Below are 6079 nucleotides of genomic sequence, written 5' to 3'. Positions count from 1 at the left end.
ATGGGACTATGACCAAGTCTGGCCAATCAACAGAATCTATACCCCATCTCCAGTGAGTGATTGGTTCACCCATGGCCATATCACTTAGCAGAATCCAGCGAGACTTAGCCCCAGAACTTTTGCTGGAAACCTCGGGAGGAAGTGCTAAGCTAGCAAGATGTGAGCCTGGAGCTGCTGCTGACCTTTGCATGAAAAGACTTGCCTGAGGATGAGGCAGCCATAGGAGAGCAGAGGAGACTAAGAGAGACCAGGTTCTGATGACATCTTTCACTAAAAAAAAAAAAAAAAAAGATTCTATTTATTTTTAGAGAGAGGGGAAGGGAGGAAGAAAGAGAGGGAGAGAAAGAAACATCGATCAGTTGCCTCTTGTACATGCCTTGTCCAGGGACTGAGTGTATAACTCAGGCATATGCCCTGACCAGGAATTGAACCTGCAATCTTTCCCTTTACAGAACGACGCCCAGTCCACTAAGCCACACTGGCCAGGGCTGATGACACCCACTTATCTTTAGATCTAGCCGAACCTGAACTAGACCTAAATTTTTCAGTTATATGAGCCAATAAATCCTACCCCCACCCCCATTTCTTACACTAGTTTGAGATGGGTTTTTGTCCTGTGCGATTTAAAGAGTGCTGACTGCATGGGACATTTAAGTGTCTTCCTCCCAGAGAATGGAGTTCTAGCTTCTGTCTTGGATGCTGCTTCCATCAAGCAATGAGCTTCAAAAAGGCCCCAAAACTGAGCAGCAGAACTGTTCCAGGTCACTTAGTCCCATCCCCTCCTTGTTTATGCGGGGAGACCTGGAGGGTAAGGACAGGCAAGGACTTGTCCTGAGTCATGTACACAACAAAGCAAATGGGATATCAGCCCTGGGCTCTGTCAATAAATACACACCTACCAGTGGGGTGATAAGAGCCGACAGTGCAGTGCCAAAATGCTGGCCAAGTATCCTTCTCAAGGACATGCACACAGGGACAGAAGCAGTGCCTCAGTTTCTCTAATTCCAATTGAACTAACAAACCTATAAATATTGGTCTCTTTAGATTTCCGGTCAAGATGCAGGCATAGGTAGATATGCTTTGCCTCCTTGCACAACCATAAGAAGAATCACAACTAACCTCAAAACAAAGAACACCTAGAAGAGCCAGAAAATTGAACTGTATGGAAGTCCAACAATGAAGGATTTAAAGAAGTCATATTCATCCAGATGGGTAGGAGATGCAGAGATGGGGAGCCGGGGCAGTCGGTGAGGCAGCAGCAGCTGGCAAAACAGCTAGTCCCACATTCACGTGTGGTAGATAAAAATTGGGAGGGAAGCCCTGGCTGCTGTGGCTCAGTGGATTGAGCGCCAGCCTGTGAGCCAAGTGTCGCTGGTTCGCTTCCCAGTCAGGGCACATGACTAGGTTGCACGTCAGGTCCCCAGTTGGGGGCGCAAGTGAGAGGCAACCACACAGTGATGTTTCTCTCCCTCTCTTTCTTCTTTCCCCTCTCTCTAAAAATAAATAAATAAGCAAAACAACAAATAAATAAATAAATAAATAAATGATTTTTAAAAAATTGGGAGGGATACCTTGGGATCAAGCAATCCCAGCCCCAAGCCAGGCCACACAGCCCAGGGTTCCAGCACTGGGAAAATAAAGCTTCCTAACTTTTGGCTGTAAAAATCAATGGTGGTTGGGGTGGTGGAAGAAGCTATTGGTCTCTTAAGAGAGTCCATTTAAAGGGCCTGCATGGTCCTAGAACATATATGCAAACTCACCCACTCTGGAAACCACCACCAAGGCAACAGCTAGAGGGGCACCAGTCACATACAGGAAGGGGGTCCAGCAGCCAGGCAGTGGCATTGACCCCACTCTGACCCCTCCTGCACATACAGAGCCATAAAGTGGTGGAGTGGGTTGCCTCACCCTGGAGAATATCTAAAGCTCCACACCATACCACTTAACAGGTGTGCTAAGACAGAGAGTCAAAGCAGCTCTACCTAAAACACATAAACAAACACAGAGAGGCTGCCAAATTGAGGAGACAAAGAAATATGGCTCAAGTGAAAGAACAGATCAAAACTCCAGAAAAATAACTAAATGAAATGGAGATAGCCAGTCTATCAAATGCAGAGTTCAAAACACTGGTGATCAGGATGCTCAGAGAAATCACTGAGTATGGCAAAAGCATAAGGGAAGAAATGAAGTCTACACTAAATAAAATAAAGAAAAATCCACAAGGAACAGACAGTGAAAGGTCATAAAGAAGAAATAAACATTCAACCATAACAGAATGAAGAAACAAGAATTCAAAAAAACAAGGAGAGAATAAGACTCTGGGACATCTCCAAGAGTGCCAACATCTGAATCATAGAGATGCCAGAAGGAGAAGAGAAAGAGCAAGAAATTGAAAGCTTATGTGAAAAAATAATGAAGGAAAACTTCCCTAATTTGGCAAAGAAAATAGACATACAAGTCCAGGAAGCACAGAGAGTACCAAACCAGCTAGACCCAAAGAGGAACACACCAAGACACATCATAATTAAAATGCCAAAGGTTAAAGATAAAGAAAGTCTTAAAAGCAGCAAGAGAAAAGCAGAGAGTTACCTACAAAGGAGTTCCCATAAGACTTTGCAGGCAAGAAGGGACTGGCAAGCAGTATTCAATGTGATGATCTCCCATTCTCGGGGGTTGTATCAGACAGGGTTCTAGTGTGAGCACCAGAAACCGAAGTGAAGGGGATTTTTTCCTAAGGCCAGTGGAAGCCTACATAATTAATGAAAGACAGTAAGAGCAGGCTTGGGTCAGCAGGAATTAAGCAAATTCTGAGGGCCAAGAAGCAGGAAGTAGGCAAAGCCATCATGCCTTTAATGGGGACAGAGGCAGGGATGCTATCAACGACCCCACAATTGCTTATCACCACAGAGAATGACCAGAAACAATTCCCTTGTCCTCGCCAGAACCAACATGCTTGGAAAGAGCATTTTAAGTCACATGTCTCCACTGATTCAGCCAGGTGAGGAGAGGAGGAAGTTGACCCCTTTGACTTGAATGGGAGGAGGCCAGCAGTGGGGGGAAGAAGTTAAGAATGACCTCTGCCCCAAGACAGTTGGAGAAAGACAATCCCCTTTCATGAAAATGGGGTGCTTTTAGGAGCGGAATGGGTGCTGTATGGTCCCAAACCAAGAGCTACCCACTAGTGAGCCTAGAGAGAGAGCACCAGAGAGCTGCTATTTCAAGGGACAGTATGTATGGGAGTCAGCAGTCTTGATCTTTGGTCCTTGCTGTGTGATCTTGAGCAAGATGTTGGAGCTCTCTGAGCCTCAAATCCCTCCTCAGGCAAACAACCTCTGCACTGTCCACCTTAGGGCCTGCTCACAGGTTTGAATGAAGTTAAGGTTGTGGAAACCTAGAAAAGACAAAACAAACAAAGAATTATTAACAATATGTAACACAGGGAGATTTTTTGCTGCAATATTGGCTTTTCTGTGTCTGCAAAGTTGAGAAACTAGGAAATAGGTTCTGGTTGAGAAAAACAGCTCTTACAGGATCTTTCTGTGTGTCTGTGTGTGTCCATCTCTCTCTGATTCCCTCTCTCTCTCTCTCTCTCTCTCTTCTTTTGCCTCCTGCTCTGTCTCTCTCCCTCTCCTCTCCTCCCCCACGTTTTCCCAGGCTTAGCCAGGCCAGAGCTGAGGTGTTCTCAGAAGTGGCAGCTCAGTGCCCTTTTAGACCAATTCTTCCCTCCCTTAATGGCTGTGGTTGGCAAGATCAGACCAAGTCAAGACGGTCTCCGGTTTTTTCTGGGCCTCTGGCTCCAGGCTTGGAAGGCAGGGCACTTCAGTCTCTTGTAAGTCTCTGAAGTGTGTGAAAAAGGGACCTCAGTGGCAGATGGGGGCAGAGAGGCCCCCGACTGTTGCACTCAGCTCCTGGGGGTGAGGGAAGTAGGGGCGATCCTCCAGTGCTTGGTGACTGATAGCTTTAAGCCAAGGCAGGCAGCACTGATTGTCCTCAGCTCAGCCCTGCTTCCTGCCCATCCCAGCCTCTGCCAGCTCTCCTGCTGTCCTGCCGCTGCAGCCTCTGGGGTCCAGACAAATCCTGACACACACACGCCTCCCCCCATTCACTGTGCAACCTTGGGCAAGTCATTAACCTCTTCTGACCTCAATTTCTTTTGTCCTTTCACTGAGGTGATAAGAAGTGAATTGTAGAATGAGGTTGAACAATAGTATAGCTTAGAGCAGCAGTTAGCACGCTACAGCCTACCGGCCAAATCTAGCTTGCCACCTGTTTTCATATGACCTGCAAGTTAAGAAAGGAGTTTGTATTTCTAAATGGTTAGAAGGAAAAACATCAAAAGAAGAGTAATATTTCATAACACTGAAGATGACATGAAATTCAAATTTCAGTGTCTCTGAGTGAAGCTTTATTGGCACACAGTCACACCCATTTATTGATGTATTGTCTACGAGTGCTTTTGGACTCCAGCAACAGAACTGAGTAGTTGGGACAGAGACTCAATGTCTGAAATACTACTGGCTCTTGATGGAAAAAGTTGGCCAGTTTTTGGCACAGGTTTAAGAGTGCAGACTACGTGGGTTCAAATCTCTGCTCTGTCACTAATTTTGTGACTTTGGGAAGGTCACAAAATTAAGCTACATATGCCTCAATTTTTTCTTCTGTAAAATGGGAATAATAATTGTTATTATGGGTTGTTTTGAGGATTAAATGAGTTAATATCTGTAGAGCACCAGGGCCAATGTCTCTACATAGTATTATGTAAATAAAAATGAGGTCATATATATGAAGAACTAAGCTGGTGTCATGTGTTTTAGACTTGGTTGAAAGCAAAATCAGGAAATATGCTGGCTTTGTCCCTGTTCCTTTCCTGTTACTGTCCCAGACAGCAGGCACTTCAGTGAAGACCTGCAGTGAAGGGCGGTAGAATGCAGCAAGGATGCGCAGGTCAGGGGGAGTCCCTGGGGAAAGACAGAATTGGATTCCCAGAGGCTCTGTCAGGAACAAATGCACTGAGTATTCAGATGATGATTTGGAAGCATAAACCTAAGTGGGTCCAGGTACTTTACAAAGATAATAGTACTTTGCTTTATTTTTTGTTTGGTTGTTTGCTATATTGAAGTGTTTTTTTTTTTTTTAATGAGAGCTGGTTTCTTGTCTCCTCCTTAACCACTTCGCCTCCCCAAGAGGACAAGATTTTTGACTCACGGAGTCTTGAAAAGCAGTTGAAGGTAGAATCTGTTTTCCCAAGGTGGGAGAGAGGGATTGGAAAACTTGAGTTGACCAGGGAGATATGACATAATAGCAGCATGTATGACATTCAAAGACGAAACATAATGTGCGGCCGCCAAAGTGAGTGCAGTCTCAGGCTGCATTAATAGAAGTAGGTCTTGTATGAAGAGAAAGGTAACATCCTTCACTCTATTCTGTCCAGCCCATGTCCTATTTTGGGCAATGTAAAAGGGATATGAACACGTTGGATAGTATCCCCAGACCTTCCCATAAGTTACACTGGGTTTATCCCCACCTTGATCTTACCTGGCCATCAGGAGCAATTGGTAAGCGCCAGTAGCTCCTGTCTTCCAAACATTCTCAATATGCAGAACTCACCCAACTCTCTCCTGGTGGAAGCATGCCTGGAGACTGAGTCCTGGGCAGGTCAAGAATTCTACTTTAACGCTGGCTGGTGTGGCTCAGTGGGTTGAGCGCCAGCCTGCAAATCAAAAGGTCACATGCCTGGGTTGTGATCCAGGTCCCCAGCTGGGGGCCCGTGAGAGGCAACCGATTGATATTTCTCTCACACATTGATGTTTCTCTCCCTCTTTCTCCGTCCCTTCCCCTTTCTCTAAACACAATAAATAAAAATCTTTTTTAAAAAATAAATAAGATTTCTACTTTATCAGCAGCTACAAAAACATTAACCCGATCTCTGGGGGCAAAGTGTAGCCTGTTTGGCAATTCTGGGATCACCCGGCCTCGGGAGATGCTGCACCCCCCAGTGGTTCTGAGACTGCCTGGTCCATCTCAAAGACTCATGTATCTGCAGCCTAATTTCCCAACCTTATCTTCCATCGCTCTGCTT

At 45.5% G+C, this 6079-nt stretch overlaps 1 long non-coding RNA gene across 1 annotated transcript; it reads right to left on the bottom strand.

Moving 5' to 3' along the window:
- Positions 1 to 241: 241 nt before the first annotated feature.
- Positions 242 to 5668, bottom strand: LOC150000851 (uncharacterized). Its single transcript, XR_016513283.1, has 3 exons — positions 5536 to 5668; positions 3180 to 3391; positions 242 to 270 (listed from the first exon to the last, which is right to left on the bottom strand). It is a non-coding gene; the product is annotated as an uncharacterized LOC150000851 (long non-coding RNA).
- Between the last annotated feature and the right edge of the window lie 411 nt (positions 5669 to 6079).

The sequence above is a fragment of the Furipterus horrens genome, unplaced genomic scaffold (assembly GCF_987537825.1).
Source record: "Furipterus horrens unplaced genomic scaffold, mFurHor1.1.pri manual_scaffold_10, whole genome shotgun sequence".
Taxonomy (NCBI): domain Eukaryota; kingdom Metazoa; phylum Chordata; class Mammalia; order Chiroptera; family Furipteridae; genus Furipterus; species Furipterus horrens.
The sequence above is the reverse complement of the archived record's forward strand: the minus strand, read 5'-3'. Positions and strand labels throughout refer to the sequence as shown.